Source organism: Anas platyrhynchos, chromosome 1, assembly GCF_047663525.1.
Source record: "Anas platyrhynchos isolate ZD024472 breed Pekin duck chromosome 1, IASCAAS_PekinDuck_T2T, whole genome shotgun sequence".
Classification (NCBI taxonomy): Eukaryota; Metazoa; Chordata; class Aves; order Anseriformes; family Anatidae; genus Anas; species Anas platyrhynchos.
The window spans coordinates 93,371,851-93,398,976 of NC_092587.1; the positions used below are offsets into that span (position 1 = coordinate 93,371,851).

At 44.3% G+C, this 27,126-nt stretch overlaps 1 protein-coding gene across 7 annotated transcripts in view; it reads left to right on the forward strand.

Annotated features, from left to right (window-relative positions):
* Positions 1–975: 975 nt before the first annotated feature.
* The window catches only part of PHLDB2 (pleckstrin homology like domain family B member 2), a 116,780-nt gene continuing 90,629 nt past the window's right edge, over positions 976–27,126 (forward strand). For 3 of the 7 annotated variants that reach the window (XM_072024481.1, XM_072024476.1, XM_072024468.1), the window contains exon 1: positions 977–1,091. The gene's annotated coding sequence lies outside the window, so the exon portion shown is untranslated. Of the gene's footprint in view, positions 1,092–6,180; positions 6,322–27,126 lie in introns of those variants that run through there. The other 4 variants (XM_072024503.1, XM_072024584.1, XM_072024498.1 and 1 more) reach the window with 4 other exon arrangements.

Below are 27,126 nucleotides of genomic sequence, written 5' to 3' on the forward strand. Positions count from 1 at the left end.
TGTTGTTGCATGGATCAAGTTCTATCTTGAAGGGCAGATGTTTTCATGTAGCATCTATTGCCCATAATGCAGGTGATGAAGATCCATGGTAACACTCCATCAGGAGTTGAAATATTGGTAACTATCCCCAAAGATGGGAGAAATATTAAATGCTGGTCAGCCAGGGAGGTCAGTAACACCTTAATTTTGGGTTACTTTCAGCTCATCCATTTCAAGAATGTGAAGAGGGTGGAATGGGTGAGCCTGATTTCCTTGTCTTTGGGCAGTTGGCTGGTAACTGGTAGGTGCTGTGTTTGTAGATCTTAAAATCCTAAAGGTAGAGATAGGAGCTCAGAGCCTAATAATCACTATTCATACTGCTGGGTCTGAGACTACACAAGTGGCTGCAAACCAGAGTGGATTAACAGTGACTCAAGTCCATAGCTAACACAGCATATTGTAGTAATCTGTCTGAAGCATCCTATAGGAAGGGGGTGTGCCACTTGTTTTTAATGAACATCTACATATGCAGTGCAAGTCCAATGTGAATAGTATTAAGTTGCCATTTTGTGTATTTTAAAAAATAAAGTACTGATGGTAACTAACTTGATGTGTGACTCTCTAACTTCGGATTCTGTCTTTCCAGGTCAGGAATCACATACTTCCGAGGGGACTTTGGGTGCAAGAGTCAGTATGATTTCACAGCATTGCTTCCCTAGTAGGTTAAATAGCTCTTGGTGTCTGTGTTTCAGCCTGGTACCTTTCAGCAACGTTGTACCAAGACACACGTGCATATACGCACACGTGCACACAGAAGATATGCTTTACAAAGCATATAATGAGACTGCAGAAACAAGACCTGTGCTCTGTGACAAATTTATGCATACCCTTTATGCAGAGTTCCACTCTTGGCATAAACCTGTGATTAGCTCTAAATAGAATCATTCCTGAGTTGCACGTGGCTTAGCATTTGCATCTTAGGAGGTGCCAGTGAACTTGCAGGCAGATTTTTAGCCAGGGCGAGTGTGAACTCTTCCGCACAGTCTGAAGGGAAGCCAGCTTGAAACCTGGTGCGTGCTGCCAGCTGCTCTAATTGCAGGTGTAGCTGGAAGGTAAGCAGAACACAGGTAGGCTCTAGAGCTGAGCAGTGGTTAAAATTGAGTATGTTTCCCATCAGTTAAGTGGCAAAACAGCCATTTGTGTTGGAGGTTAAATTTTGCATTTGACCAAAAATCTCATCTCCGGTTTCATTACAAAAATCAGTTGAGTTCTTAGGTGGGCAAATAGTGGAAGAAGAAACATTTTTCTTTGGTCTGCTGTTTAGTAAGCTGAGCTGCTGCTCTTGGGGGATCAACTGCATCTTGGGGATGTTCTGTTCCATGCAGTTGATGGCAGTGTCTCCTCCTGAAACTGAGATGGGGGTCTTCTGGGAAAGGCAGTTTTTCAGGGAAAGTCAGTGACTGGCCTGGATAGTAACAGGTAAGTTTCTGTGTGCTAAAACATTAAGAGAATTATGCTGGTAATCAACTTTGTATCAATTTAGAGACTTTATTTAAGTTACAAACGGTATTATAGGCTATTTAGGCAATGATATGTTTGAACTTTTTTGTACTTCTGTATGTGCAGAGTAGAAATATGCAGGTCTGCAGAGGGAGACCTGCAGAATGATGCCGGGTCTGCTTTAAAAAAGGTTCTGCCAGGTGCATAGGTGCACAGCTTCTGTCTACAGGTGTCACAAGAGCAGGCCCCCTTCCTTCCAGCAGCGAGGGAGAAAATCTTCCTGGGGCAGAACTGTTCACATGGCTGATTATGGCAATTCAAAAGTTTTCAGCAATATTACATATTGGCTGAAATTATGGATGGTTGAGAATTTGGTAGTACTTGACAGGTGAATGCTTCGTTTAATTTCTGTTTTGTGCTTCTTTAATTTTTGTTCATTTTGTGTGTTGGTAGTATCAAACAAAACAAAGCAGTTTATTGCAAGAGAAAACTGTTCAAGAAGGGCTTCCAGTTGAGAAGCAGAAGCAGCTGAGGAGCATTCCTGTGTTGTTGTAGGTGCCTGTGATAAGCAGTCCCCTCAGGGGAGAGGGGAAGCTCAGGGCAGTACTGTAGTTGCTGGTGCATTGAGGTAGCTAGGCGGTAGTTGCATTGAGTGGAAGCTGTATGGCATTGTCGTTGCAGAAGGTCACTCTGCAGCAGTAGCCAGCACATTAGCTGGTGGATGAACCTTTGGAAGAGTCCTGGTGAGTCAGGAGATGCTGAACAGAGACTGGGTCTTCGTGTGAAGGCTTGCAAGTTTGCTGCAATGGCTTAAAATCTTGAACAGTGCATGCAAAGCACAGATGGTATCTTTTGCTTAGCTTTGAAAAGGTAATTTCTGTGTTTGCTCAGACGCTGAGGGTTGTCGAGATCTCTGGTATTTCATCTGTTATGATCACGAGGATGTTTTGATAATGTTTGTGGAAATGTGCTCGGGGCTGCTGAGCAGAGAGGCAGGCAAACAGCAGGACAAGCCATGCCCTCAGCCCCCTGCTGTGTACTGCAAACAGCACCTTGGTCTTTCTTATCTTTTTGTACCCCGAAGACCAATTCCTCTTGGGTCAAAAATTTGGTTATCTACAGTACAGAAGCAAGAGAGAACTGATTTTTTTTTTTTTAACATGTTGCTTCTTGCAAATCTGCTTTAAGAAAATGGAAATAAAAGACTGCCTGAGGGGGTGTTCTTCCCTGCATCAAAGTCGTCATCTGGCAGCCTGGGTGGAGAAAAGCGTTGTTTGTTTGGTGAGGTCTGTAAATAAGAACTAAAGATGATAAAAATATTTTCCTTGAACTTTCTGCTACTGAGTGTTCACTTCTGTCTTTGCTCATAGCAACTCAGCCCAGGGTTGGGTTTGGGTATTGCTGGGTTGTCTTCCAGCTTGACATTAGAAAACCTAAAATCACAAGTGAAAAGGCATCCTTAGAGACTGGAACAGTGGAAAGGAAGGAGGAGACAAATGCTGAAAGGTATGTAGCAGAGATTGTGCTGCTGCTTTCCCTTTGAAACAGATAATTAAGCCTTTTTCAGTTTGGGGGTTTCTGGAGAACAAATTATTACATGAAATTCACCCTTTGATTCACATCCAGTACAAAGTTCATCTGATAAGTTAAATGCAGTTCCATGTTTATAAAAGTGCTGAATTGGATTTGATCATATCCTTTGAAAGACTACCCTGGCAGCAAATAAAATACAATTTGCCAGATATTTCTTCAGAGGAAAAATAGCAATCACTAGTATTTCAGCCTAAATATTGCTTGCCAGGGTTCTTTTCCTATAATTTTGCATTTCTTAAAGGAGTCATAAACACTGAAGCATTAGAGACAGACATCTCATCTGTAAGATGGTTCCTACTGCTGAAAAAAAAAAAAAAAATGTTTTGGTCATTGCCAAAACAAAAGTGTGCGTTGCAAAGATAATCCTTTTCTGGTCCTCCATAAATCTTTCTTGAAAACCACTTTCGATAACAAGATTGTCTGAGGATGAATGCTGCAAGCTGTCTCACCATGTTGCTGCCTTTGTTGCACACGACAGATGTGTTCAGAGTGGTGAGCTGGTATTTCTCAAGACTTCTCACCCCCCTGCATGCTGGATATGTTCAGTGTGTAGCCATACACAGCACTGACAATGCTTGAAACCAGGCAGTTTTTTTGAGGCTGTTAGTTTTGAGACAAATGCAAAACTCAGTGTAGACTTGCTAAAAATGAGAGCTTCACAAAGGGAAAACAAGATTGCTGCTACAGTGATTTACACTAGCAAAAGCTTAATGTATTTAGAAGCTTCTAATAGCTCTTAACAGGTAATAGTTTCTTTTCATTGTATTCTGTCTGGAAAGATTTGGTGGTGCCACTTGGATTTTATACACAAGAGGGGCTGCTTTCTCAGATGTTTGCTAGACTGCTATCTCTTGGAAAGAAATACTGAAAATTAGACCACTAGGAAAGTGCTTGCTTATAGCAATAAATGAGATAATTTAAGTCTTTCCTTCTTGTGCTTATTGCCAAGAACAAGGACTTCTGAGTAGTTCTATTTCCCTTCTGTAGTTAGTTCCTTCCTCTTGTCTTGGGGCTAGGCTCTTTCCTTTCCAGGGCTGAAGGATAATGCAGGCAGTGTTAATAACACACACCAAAGAAAGAGCTTCTCAAGATCATGATTATAGTAAAATTCTGTTTACCCAAAAATGAAATGAGCTTGGCCAGTGAATTTGGTCTGTGCTGTTACTACAATCCAGCTCTCTCAGTGCAGAAAAGTCTGTAGAAGCCGTTGCAGCTATGATTTTCTCAGAGAATGAGAAATAAGCTTGAAACTGAGTCTCCAGAGGACATTGGAGCTTCCACTAAAACATATGCGTAGAAGGATAACAAGCAGTCAACTTGAAATCCTTATTTTCCTGCTATGTTGGATGTGAGTGCTTGGGTAGGGCACTTTGGGAAAACTAAGAATGAAAATCCTTCCTACTGTTTTTATACTCACTGAAATGTATGTATGTATTTACTGAACAGACTGGTGTCCCCAGCCTCCCAGAGGGCACAGGTAAGTAGATAAGGAGGCTCACCAGGATGGTGTACCAGGTCTCTACTTACCACATCTCTTCATATTGTTAGAGAGGTGCAGTTGCCCTGCCATGTTCCCAGGATCTTGTGGATCTTGCTTTTGGTCTCTGTTGGTCTCTGTGATATTCTTGGACCTAAGATACCCCTAGAAGTGTCAGCTGAGACTTTGTGGATTTCTCAAGCCTTGCCAAAATCATGAAAAGATATGAAAATTGCTAACTGAGATCACATTGTTACCTTTAGGAGAAAAACGTCATTTCCTTCTAATATGCTGAAAATTATCATTGTGATCATTATTCCTGCCCAGATCAAAGGTGCTGCACTACTTTCATTAATGCTTGACAGATGTTCCTGCTATGGTACCAAGGACTGCAAAGATGTAAATCTACACAGACTCTAGGGTAAGCAGACTGAAACTGAACTGATGTATGAATATGAATATGAATATGAAAATGACTTCTGCTTACTGCAGTGGGTGCATGCGCTACCTCGCTTTTCCTGCAGATGCAAGTGAGACACACCTCCCTGGGGAATGCTGACCCTAAGGTCAAAGCTAGGCTCAAGCATATGCTCCAAGATACCATCTTGAAGACTTCAGTGTGCCACACCTACACTTTTCTTGAAGAATCCTACATGTGGTAGGACAGGAGAGAGAGCAAATGGGTAGTGTCTCATGCTAGGAACCTCAAGTCCATACCCAGATTTCTTTTGTTCCTGTCTTGCTGGATTCTCATCAGTCAGGACATGTCTGCTCTGTCCAGTGATTCTCATTATTAATGCTGGTGCTATTGTTTTCCTAGCTCAGAGGTAGCTGGCGCATGTAGTTGTATTCCCCAAGAGAAATTAATTAGATTAGGTATGGCTTTCTGGCTCCAGGTTGAGACAGTGTTCAGACTGACTTTTTTTTTTTTTTCAGAGCTGATGGGTCTAGGACTAGTGTAGAAAGCTGCCTTTTAGTTTCAAAAGCACTTAACCACCCTACTAAATTGTTAGCATTGGCAAAATGCCACCAAATAGAACACAGCCTGGGTCCAGCAGGGTGATAGAGGTGTTTGTTCTTGCTTTGATTTTCTGTCCTTTTGAATAACAACCAAGAATGACCACCTGAGATTCAAAGCTTTTGCCATCCAGATCAGGTGACAGCAGGAAACATTAGAACTGAATTTGAGGAAAATATGTATTTTTTTTTTCCTGTGATCTTCTCTTTTGCTGGCACTGCATTCAGTGTAAGAAGGTGTTTGTGAAGTAAAGGAAAAGGAGAATGCAGAAAATGCCAAGAATTCTCGCATCGTGTTTTCTTTCTGTTAAGTGCCTAAGAGTGAGAAGCTCATAGCAGCATTTCCAGACATGTATTCAGAATATAATTACTCCAAGATGCATTTCGTGCTTGTTTTGCTATTTGGCGAGGGAGTATCCTTCCCTGGAGACATTTTTGGAGTCGTGTTATCATCCTGCCCGATGAGTGGACTTGCTGGTGTTTGTAAAACTCCATTTGTTGTCTTATCTGTTAGCTGTTCTGTTTCAACACACCTTTAGCTGACCTGTGCCTGGAGTGTTCTTAAACATTGCAGACATACTAAGTGTAATAGTCTTCCTTTGAAATGGGACTGCAGCACTTAAACTTAGCAGCGTGGCAAAAGGAGTAGTAGATACAGGTGGTGGTGGTGCTTTTCAGAGTACCTAAACCAGTCTGGAGAGACCTGGCAGTGACATGGTGTGGTACCATGTAAGCGTGATACTCCAGTGGGATAGGTAAGTTAAGATCTACCTGCTGATTGAGCTTTTTTTGGGGGGTGGAAGGGTGGTATTAGAGATCTAGGGGTATTTCAGGTTATAGAAGGAGCACTTGGAAAGGATTTGAAATCAAGTCACTGCGTTGCATTTGCTTTCCTGGAGGAGAAGGTCACTAGAGACAGTTAATAAAGCTCTAGCTGCTGAGCTCACCAAACATTCTTCCAGTTCAATGGCCTATGCAGAATGATGTGTTTAGTCAATGTTTAATTCCTAAGCAACAAATGGTGATTGTCATACTGGAAGGCACTTGTGGTGTTGACTGAAGCAGTGGAGGCCAAGGATTAAAAAGGTCGTGTGGGGAGATCCCTTCTGCAGCCTCAAAGCTTTCTCCTCCTGGTCAGGTCCCTTCAGAGCAGGAGGAACACATGCTGTTTTCCAGTAGGAAAACAAGCCAGTAGTTTCTAGTACTGAAAATTGATTGGGGCTGTTTATGGCAATAAACTAGGTAGTTAAAATCTTTCCTTCTCATGCTCTTGCTTCGGCCCCCAGGAGAGGCAGACTGTGGGCCTGCAGTGTGAGGGGAAAGGTGCAGCAGCAGCCGAGGAGGCCGAGGACCACCTGTACAGCCAGGGTTTGGCAAGGAGATGCGTGGAGAGCTGCCCACAGAGACACAGGGAAACCTGGGTCACAGCTGGGATGCCAGGTAGAAAATCCACAAAGCTTTTCTGTTACATGAGTCAGGAATGAGAAGAGCCCTCTTCTCGCAGCTGAGCGCCTCGAAACCTGCCTCACTGTTTTCCAAACGCTGCCTGCACTGAAGCTGGTACCTCCCTGTTGTTTTAGCAAGTAACTTGCTCTTAAAAAGCCATAACCCTTGTGTCCAGCACAGATTTTAAGGCAGGTGAGGTGCTTCCTACTGAGGATAATTCTAGGTTACTGCCACACCTGCTGGAGTTTTTCTTATATGTGGCAACTCCCTGCTGAAGGAGGGCAGGCATGGCCAGGTCTGCGGGCTCTGAGCAGTGGCTAACTAAGGCTGTTTATCCCAAAGCCTGGCCTGTGTTTGTCTGCAGCAGCTTGTTCCAAGGACTGATAGCTCAGGCTCTGTGTGGGGGTGATGTTTCCTCCTCCTATGAAACCAGCTCAAAGCATTGTCCAGGCCTATAGGACTGGCTTGGCTGTTCTTACATCTGTGTCAAAGGGGATCTGTGTGGAGATCCTCTTTGCATAGATGCTAGGAGGATCAGGCTGATTTGTCCTTTATTTTCCACACTTCATACATTGACATGTACAATAGCAAAGGTTATGCTGTGCCTTTCTAGTACTGCCTGGAAAAGTACGCTGGGACTTTGAAATAAAAAGAGCAAGTGCCTTTAAAACCACTGCACTTCCCAGCTTGTTATTCAGTATTTGTGTCTGCTGCATCTTGAAAGCAGATAGACCTGTTTCCAGGTTTTTTGGTAGGCTGTTAGTGAGCCTGGGCATGTGCAACACAGACCAGAGCTCTGCTTCAATTTTAGGAGATTAAGGCGAGACTGAGGAGATCATCTTTGATCTACCAATATCTCAGCTGTTTCTCTCTGAAGAGAGGGCTAAGGGGCATGCTAATGGCAGGGCACATGACTGCTTGCATCCCAAATGCTGATTCAAATGCTGATTTAGTGGGGAACCAGGAGTACATTTTAGTCTATGCAATTTCTACCTGCAGAATAGGTTGAATACTAAATCACTGGTCTATAAGGGTTTCAGTCATGGTGGTTTGGGTTTTTTTTGCTTGTTTGTTGGTGTGTTTGCCCTTGTGAACATCTAGGGCAGCTTTGTGAAAGTCATCATACGTGCAGTCTTTGCTTTTTTTTTTTATTTTATTTTCATGCTGTTTAACTTCAGAATGAGGAATATAAAGTGGCGTGTCCTATGAGCCAGCATTACTTTGTTTAGTGTATCAGCAGGACCGAGCTGTTCCAGCAGCCAGGGTGCACATTCCAAAGCAATTAGAACAGCTTCATGAGTAAATACTGCTCAGCGGTTGATAAAAATGCCTTTCAGATGTCTTCGTAAAACAGATTCAGGTGACCGGCAAAGAACTACCCTTTAATCTTTGCAGATGACTGTGAAAGTACTTATTTTGATTTTTAACATTTTTTTTTTTTTTTTTTTTTTTTTTACTTCAGAGTTGCTGTGAATTGAAAGTAGCTGCTAATTTGACATGTTAAAATATCCTGCAACACAGTGTTTTGGGAAAGAAAAGGTGATGATCAGATTCCCCACCCCATCTGCTTCTCCAGAGTTCCTGCCCTTTCAGAGCATAACTACACATGCAACTCATTTGATGCTTGGCACAACTGGGAGGATGAAAATTTCTAGGGAGGAGGAACAAGTCGGGGGGATGGAAACCATAAAAGGAGGATTTCCTCTGCCTATAAACTGGCATGTACATTACTGCAACTCATCTAGGAAGCTCAGCACACTAAAGCGTGCTAGTCTGCTCAGACGGAGCAAGCTTCAGCCCTGCTTCCTAAATTTCTTGGGCAAGCAAACACCTTCAGTCCTCAGCTTTTCTTAGGGTTATCCCTTTTCATAGAGCTTTGAATTCCCAAACCCACAACTGTGGTTTAGTCTCTAGGCACCCCCACAGTTCCACCAGTTCTTGTATTCCCCTGACCAGGAGAACCCCAACCCAAAGAACCCTTTGTGTGCAAACCTAGAGTTGCCAATTATGTACTCCAAGCTCAAAGGTGAAGATCTTCTTCCAGAAACATGCTTTCAGAAATTACACAACTGTATTTGGGTGCTATTTTTTTTCCCTTCTTGTCTCCCTTGTTTCCCTGTGTTTGTTGTTGTGTTTTTTTTTTGTTTTTCTATCTTCAATATCTCTTGGCTAGTGTTACTACTTTCTTTGGATTGATTTGTTTCTCCATGCAGCTGCTTTGTGGTGGATGGGTAGAAGACTATCGATACATTTTTTTAAAGTAGTTCTGTTTCTGGAGAGCTGTACTGTAATTAGCTGTACAAGAAGGAAGACTACGCAGGTCACCCAATGAAAACTCCAAATGTGAAGATGAAGGAGGCCAAGTAAGTGAAGAGCAGAGTACTGATTCTGTAGGTGAGGCTGAGGGCTGAATTTAGAGAGCAATATAAAGCAGACATGGGCCTAGAGCAAAGCCAGCTGAAATTCAGCCTGGACTCTGCATTCAGCCAAAGCAGAAATCTGCTTGCTTTGACTGGGTAACTTAATACGTGTACTTGGACAGTGTTCTTCAGGCCCATGCCAAGCACAAAGAGCATTAACCTGCCTGAATATGAGGAAAAAGTCAGGCTCATCAGTCTACAACCCAAGCCTGTCGTATAAGCGCACCCTTAACTTTAAGCATGTGTGTAGCCCTAGACTCATACAGTGTTTGAAAATGTGTCCTCAATCTTGTCCTTCATCCCAATGAAGTTTATAGCGAATGTTTTAGGCATAAAGTTTCCTTTCGTTTTGCACTGAGGTTTCCAAGCAGACACACATGAAATATACACAGACCTATTTAATTTCATTCACTTCAGCTAGCAGAAATAGGGCTAGCACTGGTGTTTTGTTTTTATTGTTCTGTTCTGATGTGGTTTTCCTTGGGGGAGATTGAATGTGATGTGGTAGTGTGAGCAATGTGAGCCAAAGAATTGGGCTCGGCAGTTTTCTGTGGATATCCAGTAGGACTACTGGTGCCACACACCTGGTGAGGTTCCAGATGTGACTGACTATAGGAAGGTATTTCTACGGTCTCGTGCCCAAATGCTTTCCATGCCCCACTTCCTCTTTAGGCCTACTTCCAGCGTATCAGCTCATGATTGTACCTGCTGGAGCCTAGTTCTGCTGGAAACCTTGGCCACCTCTGTCCTGGACCCTCAAACTTGACATGATATCAGGATTAGTGTGCCTGTTCCAGGAATAGCATAGCCAGCAGGACCAGGGATGTGATTGTCCCCCTGTACTCTGCTCTGGTGAGGCTGCACCTCGAGTACTGTGTCCAGCTTTGGGCCCCTCACTACAACTCACTACAAGACTCTCTACAAGACAGACATTGAGGCCCTAGAGTGTGTCCAGAGAGGGGCTATGAAGCTGGTGAAGGACCTGGACCACAAGTCCTATTGGGAGTGGCTGAGGGAACTGGGGTTGTTTAGTCTGGTGAAGAGGAGGCTCAGGGGAGACCTCATTGCTCTCTACAACTACCTGAAAGGAAGGTGTGGGGAGCTGGGGGTCAGCCTCTTCTCATAGGTAACTCATGACAGGACTAGAGGGAATGGCCTCAAGTTGTTCCAGGGGAGGTTTAGGTTGGAAATGAGATGTTTCTTCTCAGAAAGAGTGGTCAGGCACTGGAATGGGTTGCCCAGGAAAGTAATACAGTCACTGTCCCTGGGGGTGTTTAAGGAAAGGTTGCACCTGGTGCTTAGGGACATGGTTTAATGGGTGCCATTGGTAGTAGGGTGATGGTTGGACCAGATGATCTTGGAGGTCTTTTCCAACTTTAATCAATCAATCTATGATTTGCTGATATCCAGATATGTACAATCTACTTTTCCTGTCCTGGCTCCTGAGCTAGAGGTCTGTATATATAAACAGGATGTAGATAGGTAATCTATACATAGACTATACATAGAATTCCATGTGACCTTTTTAAATCTTGAATTATACTGAATAGGGAGACAACTGTTGGTTATGTTGAGGCCTTGCTTATAGCATGACTGTCTTTCTCAGGTTGACTCAGAAAACAAATGCTTCCAGAATGAGTCAGCTGTGGATGAAGCTTTGACACCTTTGGGAGCTTCAGTTCTCAAGAAGTGTCTTGGTGCAGGGGGTCTAAACCTAAATGAAGGAAATAATCAGCTAAAGTTTATTTCACCCCGAGATCTACCACGTGAGAGGCAAAGGTAGAAACTTTACCTGGTTGACTTGAGGAGTTTTAGGACTCTTACAAGGCCTTGCTCAGTTTTAAAACTGTGTGTGATGGGGGGGGGAAAGTAGGAAGCATCTATGGCTTTAAACTCAATTTCAGGCTGTTGCTAGAGGGTCCATAGTATCTCCTTGCTTTGGCTGAAGAAGGGAGCTACTCAGCCATGAGCCAGGTGGCAGGAGTGCATCTGTCAGGCCTCCCCGTGAAGCCCCACTCTCTGCAGGTCATCAGGCTGGCCATGGTCTGGATACCCACAGCCACTGTGCTCTTCCCAAGAGCCCTTATTTCCTACAGGCATGGCCAATCTGGCACCCTGCAGCTCTCCTGGGCTGCAGGGTAGCAATGGAGCAGGCTAAGATGCAAAGCTCCCAGAAGCAGGGACTGGGGTCTGTAGGCAGCCTGTGGCCATTGGGACCTGGGGCGTCATACCAACCAGCTCAGAGGGAAGGTGTCTCTGCCACACAGGACTGGTCCTGGGAGCACTGTAGTCTGCGTTGGCTCTGGGAGCTTAAAACATTGGATCGGTTGGATAGGGGGGATTTCTATGTCCCTGTCTCCTAATCCTGTGGTGAGAACTGAGACAAAGTCTGCCAAGTTAGCTCCAAGCCCTCCAGCTCCCAAAACGGGTATTCAGGCTCATAGTGGTGTTAAAATTATTACAGTAGTTTGCAGATTGAGGGCTGTGTTCTGGCAGAGTATGACACCAAAACTCAGGGAGCATTCAGACTGAGGCCTTTCTGTTTTCACAGTTGGGACTACTAAAAAAACAAGTCTAATGCTTCTTAAATCTATTAGTTTTCAGCCTCCTCCAAAGCTTTTGCATTAGTACAACCAACAGAAGTCAAGCAAGTGGGACCATGTGACATGCACAGTAATTTGCCTGTGGAGGAAGATAATTCCAAATTCCTCTTGCATTGACTTATGCAAAATTCATGAGTTTGGACAAGCATTCTCTCTTCAGCCTTATAATCATTTAAAGTCTGGATGGTCCGGCTGTGTCAATGTAACCAGCTAGTGCTTTGCTGTGGGCCACAAACGTGGCTTCAGCGACAACACTGTATGATAAAGTCCCCAGTTTCGGGCAATTGAACCCTGTGACCCAGGATAAATATGACCTATGCCCCTGTTGTTTTGTGTGCTATGCGGCAAAAGGTATGTCCTCCTCACTTCTAAGCTTGTTGGTTTTCCTCTATGCTAAATTTTCTTAATTATTTCCTGGGAAAGGTAAAGAGAATCATATAAAGCTATTCTTTCTTTCACCTTTAATTTGGGCAAAGTGGACTGAGTGCTGCTAATATGACAATGCTGGAATGGATTAGCTAGCACATTAACAGCTTCAGTTGTTAATCTGCTGTAGAACATATTTTTTTGGATGTGAAAAACTCCTTTTCCCTAATGACCTTCAGCTGCTTGTTCTGCATGGATACAAGGTATTTCCTCAGTATCTGTGTGAGACCAGCAAGCAGTGTGCTAAGACAACTGAAATGGTATGGTGCTTCCTCAGAAATTAGCAACCATCTGAGAAACAGTTGTGTTAAGGTGATCTTATGGGAGACTACCAGAGATGGTCATGCTATGAAAGAGTTTTTGACCATATTTTCACTTCTCAGGGAAACCAAGAAAAGCTTCTCAGTCACAAGATGCCTGCGATGTCTAATCACTTCTCCAAATTTCTTATGAAATTAGAAAAAAATATATTTTTTGAGTTTCTGCTTTCCTTTCCAGCTTGTTGAGAAATTTGGCCTTCTCTACCCCCTTGGATGAAGATTTGATCATATATTCAAGGTCTCCTTGGTGGTTTTCTTGCACTTGCTGTATGTGAAGCTAAGTAACTCTGGTGTATGCATATTTCTACGAGAACAGTAGGCAGCTGCTTGCTTTTCCCATGTCCCAGATGTCTGTGGTTTTAATGCACATTTATAATGGGGATTTTGATCTCTGAGTTCCCATGAAACAGCTGCATGTTTTTCAAACATAGCAAGTCATGAGGTATAGACAATGCTGGAGGACAAGCGGTAATGTATTTGTGGTTAAAAAGGCCTAGAGGAGGATGGAGTCAGAGTTCCTTCATAGGATGTCTTTGCAAAAGAGGTGTTTCACAAGCAATCACAGAATATTCATTGGATATTTTATCCCACATGTGGCTAATAGTTGAGTTTTTGAGGAGACAAACTTCTCTGACTACCTGTTCACAAGGAAAGTTGTGGAGTTCGACAGTGATAGGCTAGAACTAAAAGCCTCAAGCAAATTTAGTATCTTACAGAGCCTGATGGCTTCCCTCTTATGCACACTTCATAACAGTGCTATGTTGCTTGCTTCTAATCTGGAGAATTTCTTTTCAGTATCTGTTGGCAAATCGCACCACTTTGATTTCAGGTGGAGTTTTAACACTGTTTTTAATATCATTTTTCACTGCTCTCAGCCCCGGTCTCCAACCACTTTCTCTCCTTTAAGTTCACTTACATTCTAGAATATTTTTTGGAAGTTAGGTATTCAGGGAGAAGTAACAAAAAGGCCTTGCAGCACCCTCTGATGTTTAACAAAAGGTTAACAAATCCTAAAAATAGCTCCTCAAAGTTGTGGGCAACTTCAGGATTTCAGGCCAGGTTTGCATTTTTCAAATTCTTGCTTTACCTTATTTGGCCATGCAAAATGGGATCCAGAGGTCCCCGGGGACCCAACTGTACAGCAATGGGGCTTTGTTAAGACGAAAGTATGTGCCTTTTTACTTCAGAGACACATATTGCTAAATATGGGGTTTGTTAATAACAAATGAGGCAGCTTTCTGGCAGTGTTACAGCTCCCCAACGTCCCTCAAGTTAAAAAGGCAAACTCACAGCAGCACTTCAGCATCAGGCTCGGTACCTTTGACAGAGACTGAATTAAAAGCTGTGGGGTACTGGAGAGATATGCTAATGCTGACAGTGATGAAACATGCTTTGATTTCAGTGAGAAAAAGTTTGGGTACACAATATCTAGGCTTACATATAATACAGACTTAATATTAAATTAAGGAGGCCAGAGGATTAGAGGGGTATTTCTGTGAGCTGAGACCGTACGCTGTTGTCTTCCTTTTTTGTTATATTTTCCTTTTTTAGTCCTTTTCTGTGAACAACTATCCTCAATCTGGAAAATACAAGTAGGCAATACAAGGTAGCCAGATAATATGCATAACATTAGGGAATAAATATTGACTTAGGATCTGATATTGGTTGAATGTTACAGTTGAAGCGTGCCTTATAAAATGTAACTGACAAACTGAGAAGTATCAGGCTACAAAACCTCTGCAAGCTCACCTTTTATCTCTGTATTTACAGGAGTTGTGACTAACATACTGCCCCTCAGGGCTGTAAGCTTGGAAACTGCTGGCACTTACTAGGGCTGAGGTGGAGAGCATGACAGGGACAGTAATGAAAAAGCAGAGACTTATAAAAGGGTGTTGTGTAAAACATTAACTGTATGACCACATTTTAAATCTAAAAACAATATTAAGGTTTCTTTGTTTAAAATGCAGTATTTGCTCTGTGACATTACGAGCTAGATCCCCATGCTAGTTCACAGAGATTGAGCTTGTCAGAAATTATTACAAGCCCAGCTCCTTATAGATGTGTAACTCAGGCTCTCTGCTTACAAAGGAAATTCAAGCCATTGTTGTTTTCTCTAAATTCTTCTATTGAACATAACTTCAGGTGAAACATCAAGGAAAGGCTGAGACAGCAGGTCCCAGTGAGATGTTGATTAGGAGCACATCACATCTCGAGCTCAGTTGCCTCACAAGCTTTTGCACTTGATGAATAGTCAAAAGCTTTTCAGGTATGTTGAAAAGTTAAGTTGGCCCCAAGAGCTTGCAGGCATGCTGATGACACGGTGTGTGTAGATGCAGTTGCAACATGAGTAGAAGCAGATGGGGATCAATTACACAATGGCTGCAACCCTGTCTCAATATCTATTCTTGAGAAAATCACTTGGAAATTACCAGTCCTCACATGTGTTTAAATATTTCCACCTGGATTGTATGAACATTTCAAGTAGAAGTGGCTGAAATTTTCTTGTGAGAAGAGTTTCACCAGAAAAGGATTTCACTGAAAAATCAGCTTCATGTGAAAATGGAAAACTCATCCTGTTATTTTGGGGTTTTCTGGCTCTGTGTACAAAATATTTTCCATGAAAAAATAAGAAGATTTTGAAAGTTAAGGAGTTATGCCTTCAGACTTCCTGTGAATATTTGTACTTTGCGGTGGGATGGAGGATGAGGATGTTGGTTCCCAGAAGCATTGTGTGAATTCAAGTCTTGACAGTGCTTTGAACATGTGCAGTGTTACAAAACCTCTGTTATTTTTGATGTGAATGACATTCTCAGTCATTTTTTGAATGTTTTGAAAGCCAGAGCAAAGATCTCCACAAAAAGCCATATGCTGGCATTCCTGCTGGAATGCACTTGTGTGTCCAAGGGCAACAACATTACTGCCCACTGATCTTTTCAATTTTCAGTGTGCAGCTTTGTACCTGAATGGTGTTGGTAGGAGTGATTGGTTTCAGGGCTATCTCAAGTTATGCCCGAGGCTATTCAGGCTCCACAACAGGAATATATATATATTTTTTTTTTGGAAGTTGTGCTGTAACTTGTCATCACAGCTGGTGCTGCTTTTACACTGCCTTTGTGTGAGGATGAGCCAATATTAGCAGAAGGTGACTGCTGAGGACTGCTTTCCCTTGGCCCTGTGACAGTTTTAACTTGGGATGTGTGGTCTTCTCAAGAGCCTGCCCTAGACTGAGGCCCAGAGGTGGCTGAGAATGCTTGAGTGCAGGACAGAGCTGAACGTGATCCAAGTTCCCTCAAAACGGTGGCTCGTTTTGCTCTCTATAGCCAATACCCAAGACCAGTGCCTGTGACTATTTCTTCTGCATCATACCTACAGACAAGCTAAAGGCTTTTGGTCAGCTGCATCTTCTCATGCAGTCTGAAACTGTCAACAGACTTTGTATCCATACAGAGACAGTGATGCTGCAGGGTTGTGGTGCTTCACAGGGCAAAGACCTGGGCAAAACACGCCACAGAAACAGAGCTGCTTCTGCACCCTTCGTGGGCTTTTTAGTGAGCTTCATTAAACACAGCTACCAGATTGCTGCAATACTCATGTTATCACTGTACATGCTGCTTCTGTTTTGTCTCCGAGCACCGCCCACGTCCTCAGCGTGTGGAGACCATTGGCAAGGCTTCCTTCCTCCGTGCTGGCGGCGGTGCCCACGTACCGAGGTAGGCTGGGACGAGGCTGGGATGCATGCCTGGCATGCCTGGCACATAGCCACAAACCCACTCCTACCTCCCGTATGCCTGGAGGAGGCACAGGCAGACCCAAGGGCCCTCGTGGCCTCTGATAAGTGAATTAGGGGCAACCTGAATGTCTGCGGGGTGGAATGTGCCTCTTGACGAGCGTCTGACCTGTGCTGAGGAGCTGCTCTTGGCATGTTGCTTCATGGGTGGGTGGCTTTAAGTGTCTGTGCAGAGCCCAAAGTCGCTGAATGATGTGTCCTCAGTGCTCCCTACAACACTGAGGCTGCTCTACTGCCTGTTGTACGACACTAATAAGCACAGTGCATCAAAGCTAGGCACAGAAGTTCATCAGGAGCCACGTAGCACCCTCAAAGACAGTGCTTTGTGTGGGAAATTGCAGCGCTGCTAATTACAAGGCAGTCATTGTTAATAACCTCTCTTACCCTTCCGGCTTCCTCTTGGGAAGCTGGGCACAGCTCCATCTCCCCGAGGTGAGTGGAGACAACGTGCCTTGGCTGGTGATGGCCACATCAGCCCAAGCAGGGCACTCGAGGGGAGTATCTGAGCTTGGACCAGAGGTTGGCTCTTCAGACAGTCTTAACTGCGAGCAGGACCAAGAGGAGCAGAGAGTCATGTGGAACTACTGCCATCACAGGGGAGTCCTGCAGGATGAGAAGTAGGCTGAGGGAACATGGGGGCTTTCCCACCATGAAAAAATAATAATTATAAAAATATCATGCAATGGTGAGGTAGAACAGGAGTTCCAAGCAGAATAGTTGTTGTGAAACAGCACCGTGGATAAATGTTGACTCTTGAATTAGGGATTTCTTTCCCAGGAAACGAGAAGAAAGAAGGGAAGCATGCTTTTCCTTTGGAAACAATGGGGGATTTGGGCTATCAGATGGTGGCTGTACTGATGCAAGCACAATAGCCATCTGCCCTGAGTGTGCAGACAGCTGAAGATCAAAATCACAGCGCTCCCTGCTAGCACCCGTACCCACTGTGTGAGGCGTAAGTCGTGGCTGAGGATAAGGCCCAGCTGCAGCCCCCTCCCCCAGGTGAACGGATTTTCTGGTGCTGCTGCTAGAGATGCTTGGGAAGTTTTGATGAAATTTTACCAAAATTCAAGTATTTGCTGTGAAACTGTGAGCCTTGGGAAAAAGAATTATTTGGCAAAAATCAGAGACGTTAATTTCCTCTACTTGACTTTAGCTGAAAAAAAAAATCAGAATAGATGATTTTGAAATAAAACATTCCACCAAATCCATCATGTTTTGGGAGGGTATTTTTTCATCTGACTTGTTGGAGAGTATGTTTAAACCAAACCAAATTTGATATTTTAAGATGTGTTTGAAAGAAAGTGTTTGAGACAATGTTTCCCTCCATTGAAATCAGCGGTTTGCTTCTAAGGGAGATGTTTTAATGCTCTTAACTTAAAATTGGGAGCTTTTCAGCCTTTCTTGTGAAGACCGAATTATTTTTAAACATAATGTTTTCCAGGAACAGAAACTGATTCTTGGCTGACTTACCTACAATGAAGTATTTAATCCAATATTGACCTAACTGCTAAAGAGCCTTTAGCATGCTAGTCTTTTAATTTTTGTGTAGGCTAACTTCTAAACCTCAGTTAGCATTCTCCTTCCTAGTCACAGTGTTAAGCCAAGAGTTTACCACTGAATGTGGCAAGGAGAGGCAGGTGGAGGAGATGTGAACAGCCTGGTGTTACCCGGTGCAGCACAGCTTTGCTTCCCAGGAAGGAAAAATGTGAAGTACGGGCAAGGTGTGCATGCTCAACCCCCCTGCCTGTGTTGGTGATCCAAAAGATGTGGACACAGGTAGCTCTCTGTCAGTACAGCATGACTGTACTGATGTTTGCATGTCCTGGGCATCTCATCTGGTGCAGATAGCTGGTGTACCCATCAGCTTACATCTCTTAAGCCTGACTGATGTGAGTACAAAAGAGGGCAAGAGGGAAGGAAGTGGCTGTCGGTGCTGCTTCACTGAAATGCCACCCACAGGAGACCCTGTGGGACTGTGACTGCCTCTTCTCCTCTTCTGTGTAAAAATGACATTCAGATCAGGCTGGTAGCTAAATTATTCCTATTACTGTAAGGCACCTGTGTACATACCTAATGGCACGACTCGTGCTGGGTACAGCTGTTGTTCAGGCTTTGTGCACATCATGCTCCTGGAAGTGGAGGGAGCAGCATCCCTGCCAGAGAGTCTTTTTGAGAGCTGAACCTCAGGGGAACGATGCAAGCATCTGCTGGAGGTGTTGCTGGGGAGGTGAGATGACTGTAAACAGGGCTTTCCTGAGTAGCTTCCTGCACCATCAGGGAACATACTTACAAGTCATCACCTTAACAGACACCTCTTTGCCTGCTGGATACACCCGTTCTCTTCAAGCAGAGGCAGGATAACAAGGCTGCTGCTCTCTTATGCCATAGAGGTCTGTGAGGATACCAGGACTGGGTGGAAAACCACATGAGATGAGAAGATTCAAAAGTATGTTTCTGATGGGAAACAAAGAGCAAGTGAGAAAGTAGGGAGTGGAAAGGAGAAATTCCTGCCCCATGCATCCTGCTTCAGAAGGAGTCATCAGACGCCCCCTTCCCAGCAGCTGGGCCACTGGCCTCCAGCAGCTGGAAAGTGATTATGGGCTGAGTGGTAAGCAAAACACAGGGCCTGGGAAAGGGCATATTCCTCACTGGGGCTGGAGAGCTATCTCCCTCCGTCTATTCTTGTCCTGCATAAAAATTCTCAACTGGCACCAGTCTGTAGCCAGTTGCAGCCAATGTTGCATATTTCATGTGTACCAGCCTTTTGTAAACATGACTTAGAACTGCTTACATCTGAAATTTAGGATTTATTTCAAAATGTGAAGGAGGAATCGTAAGCTCAGTGTAAAAGGAAATGTTTTAGTACTTATTTTCAAACATGTTTTGGCATTATAAACTGATGTAAACCAAGCAGATTCCTACATTGTACCTAGAAATAAGGCTGTATGGAAGATACCAATGGCAGTGAAATTAAAAAAGTAAACTAGCAGCATGAAGAGGGTTAATCCAGGTCAAAAATAACATCATTTCCTAAGGAAGCAGGCTGTTTGATCAAGGCTGCCATTGGGTCTTTCCTGCCTGAAAACTTTTGCATCTGTTGTCCAACTTCAATTAAGCATGATAAAGGGAGAAAGATACTTAACAAAATTAAGTTCTGCTGTGGCTTGTGAAAGCAGACAGCCAACAGCAGGGTGGAGGAGGCATTGCTGTCCCTCAGAGAGAGCTCACAGGTGACTGCAAGCCTCATAGGTGCCAGGGGATCCAAGCAGGAGAAACCCTTGTGAATGCTGCTGCTGCTGCAGGAAAAGCTGCCTTGGGAGTGTGCTGTCCCTCTAGCAGGCCTTGGGATCCCCTGCTGCCTCAGGAGCTACTTGTAGCGTAACTAAGAAGTCTGTGTGGTAAGAGAGGAGCACGGGAGATGTGTCGGAGAGATGCTGTAGGGCTTTGTAAAAGCAAGCAGAAAGAAGCTATGGGATGGGGACAGGGGAGAAGATCGTAAAAGAAGCAATAAAAGACAAAAAGAAACAATTTTAAAGCAAGTAGCTGTATGTGTGTAGTCAGAGGGTATTACCTTCCCTTCCTGCCTCCCTTGTGCCCAGGGCTGCATGCAGCCCTGCAACTGCATGCAACTATATGCTTCATGCAGTTGCCACCATCTTGTCACCCTACTGGGTGGAGAGAGAGGAAGCCAGTTATTTCTGCCTTGGGCGTGGGCTCATGCCCTTCTCTTCCACCATATGTACAGAAAATACTCAGTGAGAAACTGTAGCTGGTGGCATGGTCACACAGGGATGTGTAGAGCAGAACCCCGGTTTGAGAATGGAGGTGTAAGGGTGCAGAAGGCTGTGGCCATTGTGGTGGCAATTGCCATACTGTCCCTTCCATGCAAGCCCAGAAGTATCGCATACCCCAATACTATGAGCTAAGATGGCTCTGTTGTCTGAGCTGTGATTGGTGATGGTGAGGGAAGTTGTGCCTCTAGCAAAAAATGTGAAGTCAAGAAGTATAAATCCCCACTCTTGGCTTGTTCCATCTGGGCATGCAGTGGTTATTAAACTGCACAGAGCCTGCTGGACTGTCCACTGCTGGCTGTCTACAATTAGACACACCTGTCTGTGTCTTCAGAAAGAGTCTTTATATAAACATTAAGTTCATGAATTTCATTGCTAGTCATGTGTCCCATCTTCTAGCGAAGAGGCTAAGTGTAAAGCTACCTCTGTCTTGAAAAATCCTGTGAATGAGTGGAAATGGAAAGAAGGCGGGGGAAAAAAAAGACAATACGCCTTTGACCATATTGTGTTTCACAGGTGTGAGTGTTAACACACTTCTGCAGGCTCTCCCTAGCACAGCTTTCCCAGTGCTTGCTGCACCAGTGCAGGAGAGGTGTAGTTCAGAGGTCCTTTCGATCTCCAAAAGCTCTCAAGGAGCTCCCTGCAGTGCTCGGTCCCAGAGCACACATTGCAATTTGCCATGGGGATTGGACATGTTTGCTTTCAGGTGCTATGTGTGGCTGGAGATTTTCAGTGGTAGGGCAAATGTTCATAAGGAGTGGAAAATAATTCATGTGGGTTTGTGTGGCAAGGGCTTGGTTTTGGCTGATGAGGCTGGCATTGGTACTTCCCTGCTTGGGAAAGGTCAGCCAGGAGGAAGAGGAAGAAACCTGCTTCAAAGCATCCCATAGCCTCAAAAGTGTCCTACTGTGTGTGAGGCTGGGATGTGGCAGTGCTGGGACAGCACTCAGCAAGAGGGAAATGAGCATCCCACGCCACGGTGGCTGAGCTATGAAATAGCTTGAAGCCTGTTCCTTGGCAAGCTGAGCTTGCATATGCATGATGATGGCAAAAAAAAAAAATAATAAAGGAATATTCTGCTGTGGCAGGAAATCCTGCTAAAGCAGCAGTATGATGGAAATGGCAGTTTTGTTGCTGACAGTTTTCATTGTGGAAAAGCTGTGCTCTCTTAAAAGATCCTCATAAAGACCGAGTTACAGCTTTACGGATCATTTCCTATACTGGAGAAGTGGTGTGCTGGCCATATTATTTTATGGAGTAATATGTAGTGGTGTTAAATTTTAGCTAGAGCAAAATAGCAAGATTTATGAAATACTATGGTTTATAAAGGAAAAAATGACAGGGAGTTGCACGAGGCAGGCTTTAAATCTATTTGAAAGCAATTGGAGCATTTTCGAAGTTCTCACTCTGACAAGGGGCCTCTCTTGACTGCCAGCTTTAAGTGTGTTTTGAAGGCAGAGATCCATGTTTTACATGCAAACCATGGCAATGCTTGCTTTGTTCTTCCAAGTGAAAGATGCCCTGACCAGTGTTAGTGAGGAGTAATGCTACCAAGCTCAACAAGGAATGGTTTCCCCAATACAGTGTTTGACTGCAGAAGAAAACAATGCAACTGTGAGCCATAAAACAGAGTGGTGCTGCAAAAGGTTTTGATGTAGCAGTTGTAGAAACCCAGACGTCAAGTTTCTCTGAGACGGAGGCGGTGGGTTTTTCGTGTGTGTGCAATACTCATTTTGGATCCAGGTTTCTCAGGCTTCATCATGCTGTTGGATCCCCTTGGAAATTAATGGGGGATGAAATTGAACGTGTGCAGACCATGTTGATCACCAGCACTACCAGCTGACGTTTTCCAGTTAAGCTGTACTGTGTTTCTGTATTCACCTAACAGTCTTTGGGTTGGAGAAAAGAGCTTTTGTTACATGTTGCAGCAAGTCAAACCTCTCTTGTCCTCTTGGAGAACGTCTCTGGGCCTGTTCTTTGAGGTGGAGGGAAGGCTGAGCCATGGCTAACCTGATTTGCTTCGGGGACAGCTTGGGTCATGTTAGGGGATTGGGTTTTGGAAGGGAGGGCAAGAGGTGGCTACATCTTCAAAGAGACAGCAGGAGCCACTTGTCACTGTCGCCTCCCCTTGGCAAACCCCTGCCAGCAGAAGGTGCTTCGACACACCCATTTTCTGTCTGTGCTCTATTAAGAGAAGTCTTTTGACTGTTTCTTTACAACAGCCCCAATCAAATGAGGGGGGGAGGTACCTTAATGTGTGGTGATGCATTGTCTTGACCGGTGTTTTGTTCAGCCTTTCTCCAACCCCATGCTTTCAGTTCCTGGACCTGGACACTTTTTCTCTGCTCTAGCTGCTAGTTGCCATAAATTATAGAGCAAGTTCTTTCAGGCAGGTGTTTACCTGCCTGTTTCTGGCATCAGTGGGCCTCCAGCCTTTCCTGGAGCTTCAAGCATAAGCAATGCCCATTGTCAGAACAGATTATTCAGAGCAGAGCAATCTGAAGTCATTTGGTTATGAAAGGCTCCTCAGAGCAGGAGGGCTTGCCGTGGCCCAGAAATGTTGGCATGGAAATCGATTACATGGAAGGAGTTACGTGGCAGACGGACGGCTCTTCCTGGTGCAGGCAGCACGCGGTGTCCTGGAGATGGAGCCTGTTGTGCGAAATACACGTGCGGTCCTCCTGAAGGGAGCAAAAACTCAGGGGCCAAAGGAGCCAGTGTGCAAGGAAAGGGGAGATGGCACTGGAGGGTGTGATGTGAGAGGAAAGGAACAGTAACTGCAGTGGAGAGGGTGAGATAGAGGGGCTGAGGACGCAGGGCACGAGTAGCGACTCCCTTCCAAGCACTGAAGAATATGCAGCTGGTTGAAATGGGCCACAAGCCTTTCCCTCTTCCATTTCTCTGCTCTGCTGCATGCCTCTGAGGAATGTGCTTGCCAAATCCCATTCTCAGGGCTGGCAGGGAGAAGCCATGCCTAATTATTCATATCTGCCGTGTTTCCAAGCACTTCGTTGCTGTTCCTGCTGCAGCCTGGCAGCAGCTGAGGGCCCCCCTCAGGAGATGCCATACCCAAGCCTCAAAATTGGTAGTTATATTCCCCACTGAAACTGTGGGACTTGTTGAGGTCCCCAGATGCTCCACTTTGTGCTGCTTCTCAGAGCTGCAGAGGATGGCCACTTGGGCAGGAACACTGCAGGGGGCACTCAGTGGAAGTTTTTGTAAAATAGAATGTGGGATTTCCCTAAATATTTATTTTAGGGCAAAATTCATGCTTAGAAAGTAAAAAAAAAAAAAAAAAAAAAAAAAAAAAAAAAGTGTCTGAAGGTCTTAATGGGGGCTGCATTAAATCTAAATCTTAATCTGAAATGGTAAAGCTGCCTCAAAGACGGCGTACAAGAGAATAACTCTAAAGGTAATCAAAGCCACTCCTGTGCACTCTAACCAGTACAGCAAGGGAATTTCCTAGCAAGATACAATTATAAACATGCAATGCATTAAATACCTACAAAATTATGCTCAGCTCAGAGCAACAAAATTGTCTTCATGTGATGTGACCAGTTTTAAAAATAGGGAAGAAGTGAACTAAGCAGCAAGGGGTAGACAGGTGCATCCAGAGTCCACATCTCCGGTAGTGGCAGCTACCCAGTTCTTGAGACTGCAGTAAAGAAATCCCGAAAACTGATCTGTGAGATGGTGTGATAGCTGCATATGCAGTGAAGAGACCAAGTTTCTTTCTTAATCCATATGGTGATCATTTTAAACCATGAAGCATGAAACGTGATTACCCTTGTCCAGTGTTTGAATTAGGGGACTGTGAGGAAAGGCTCAGCGCTCTGACTTGTGTGAGGGAGGGGACAACAGGCACCAAGCCCGGGAGCTGCTTCTGCGTTTCTCTGTGAAGCAGGGGAGAAGCATTCCATCACTTACAAGCTGGAATTTTAGTATGATGAAATAAAAGTATTAAAATTTTGACAGGAAGAGTTTCATGTAGGTCTTAGGTATGGATGAGAGCTGCTACGGGGGACAAATGAGTGACATCCTGGTCTTTCCCCACAAACTGGTTATCAGTTCTTGGGGGGACGGGAAAAAGATGATTGGAAATCAACACTTAGGCAGCGCCAGGCTCTGTACAGATCTTCATTTAAGCAGTAGGTGTGGTGACAAACCAGCCTCAGCTGTACCTGAGCATCTGCTAGTTGGTACGGAGGCCGGAGTGCAGCTGCCGATGAATGAACCTGTGTTTACAGAGGGGTTTCCCTGCTCCTCCAGCTCCTGTAACCATGGACAGCCAGCCAGCCACGTGGAGCGGTCCTGCTGGGGGCATTGTGAGAGAAGCTGACGGGACCCCTTTGTCTTGCTTTTCAGCAGCTGACAAGACTTTTGTGCTGCAGCCTGAGCGCTGTGTCTGCGCTGGCAAGGATGTGGCTGCTGCAGCAATGTGGAGACTGCCCCCATCCTGCCTGCCCTACAGCAGAGATGGGGAAGCCTTATGGTATTGCTTTGAACTGACAAAGAGGTGTCAACTTTGCCCCAAAAAAATAAATAATTTACCAGGTCTCAGTGCCTCTGTATTTTACTACATGTCTATCTGAAACTGCTACAGACGCGTCTACAGAGGCACAGAAAATAATGTTGGCGGGGGCTACAGTTTGCTAAACACTTGCTCGGAGCACCATCCACTACCCTGCAATCAGTAGAAAATCCAGCATGCTTTGCTGTTGCTCTGACACTGGTATTTTTCATGGTAGGAGGCAGGGAAATTCACTCTGCAGTTGGATAACCTTTCTTTTGAGCCTGTGCTGCCATTTGCACTGTTAGCTTCACACAGACACCATGGTATTCACCAAATTGTGCGCCTTTCAGGTTAAAGCATGTACATAGGAACAGCTTAAAGCTAGTGGTTCTTGTCATTGAAACACAAAGTGGAAATTTACTGTTGCTTCTTCACTTGCATTTACTTTCTAGACTGTTTCCATGGTTATCTAACCAGTTATGGTGGCTCTCTACAATGAGAAGAATTGCTGTCTGGCTCTGGAAGCAGCTGAGAAATGTTTTGGTTTAAACGGTGTGTTTTCATCTTAGTGTACTGGCATCCTATCATTGCCTTTAGAGAGAGAAATCCCATAAATACAGACATTCACAGTTCTGTTTGCTGTAACTGACTGCTTGGAAGCACTTGACTCTGTTTGCAATTGCTTGGGGTTGAACACATAATTATAGTCAGGAGATATCGGAGGTCAGTATCAAGGAAATAAGCCCATTTGACCAGCTAAGCCTGGAAGCTAGATTTAAAGAAATCCACAGAGTAACAAAAAGAAGTAAATCTCAGCTTTAGTCTGGTGGACTGCTGTTATTCCATGGGTTTAGCTGAGGATGGAATGGTGTTCTCTGCCCATCTATAAAATACTGTACAAAACATTAAAATAGATGCTTCTCATTAGTATTACTCTTTCCCAAAGACTTTCTGCTGGCCTTTAAAAACAAATGTATTTTTCCTCTTTTCACTATTCACCTTGCACAGGCTAACGTGTAAGTTATTGGCAAGCTACTTAAAAAGAGGCTCCATTCTGGTTGTATATCATACTTTCCTATCACATTTCTATGGCGTAAATATATTTTCAAGTGTTGTATGATGAGTCTACTCACTGAGATGTTTTAGAGCTTCTTTCCCAGTCTGCTGCCTCCTTGAGGAACATCTGGAGGGGTGCTGGAGAGCTGTCATCACATGGGGTGAATCTTGCTGCTGAGTGCAGGGGTTTCCATGCACGAGCTGAAGCGGGCTTTGAGACTCTAGCCTGCCGCCTCAGCCCAAAAAGAGCTGTGGAGGAAAATGGGGTCAACTTCAGGTTGGAAGCCCTGAGAGATGCCTCTGTTGCTGAGCACAGATGCTTGTGTTTGTCCTGCTGTGAATTTGGCTGGGGCTCTGTGGTGTGCTTGCTGACCCCACCTCATCCAGCACTGACAGCTTTTTCCATCCATGCCCTCTCCTAGGTTTGCACTGACAGCACATAACCACAAGGCTGTGGATCCTGTTCTGGTTAGACATTATTTAAGGGGTCCATTATTTATTATCAAGTAAGCAAGTACAGATAGAAATGACATAGTTTGAGCTATGAATCATGCCTGACTCAAGTTAAAGGTTAAAACTCCAATTCAACTTCCATCTATATCAAATGCTGTTTTGCTAGTGTCACTAATACATGCGAACAACAACAAAAAATAGTTGTTAGTACAAGAAACCCTCTAATGTGAAGTATTCATCTTATCTTGTTTCAGACTAGGTATTTCAAGTGTGTCATCGCTTGCATTTAACAGTTGTCAAAACAGTTGAATGTGGCAGAGGGCTTGTTTCTCATCAGCAAACTTTGCAGCCTGTCTGACTTCAGATAATAAATCCCTTTGTGGCACAAAATGTTTTCCCGTGGAGAAACTAGTTATTAGCTTTTGCCTTCGTAGAAGTTTTAATAATACACTGCGTGAAGGAGATATCTGTGGTTTGGATGGGGAAGAGATGAGAAGAAATGCAGCAATTTGTATTTACATATTAGGCAATGCGTCTGGAGGAGTGGGGATGTGATAGGATTAATTATGCAGGGCTGCAGCGACAGCCAAAAAATCAAGCACACAAATATGGACGTATCTTCTGACTGCTCCGAGTGCTGGCCACCACAAATACTGACTGTGAAGTTGGCCCTGCTTAGTTAGCTCATTATTTCAAATTAACTCTCATTTCCTCCAGATGCACGTGGCATTAGTCATTTCTATCT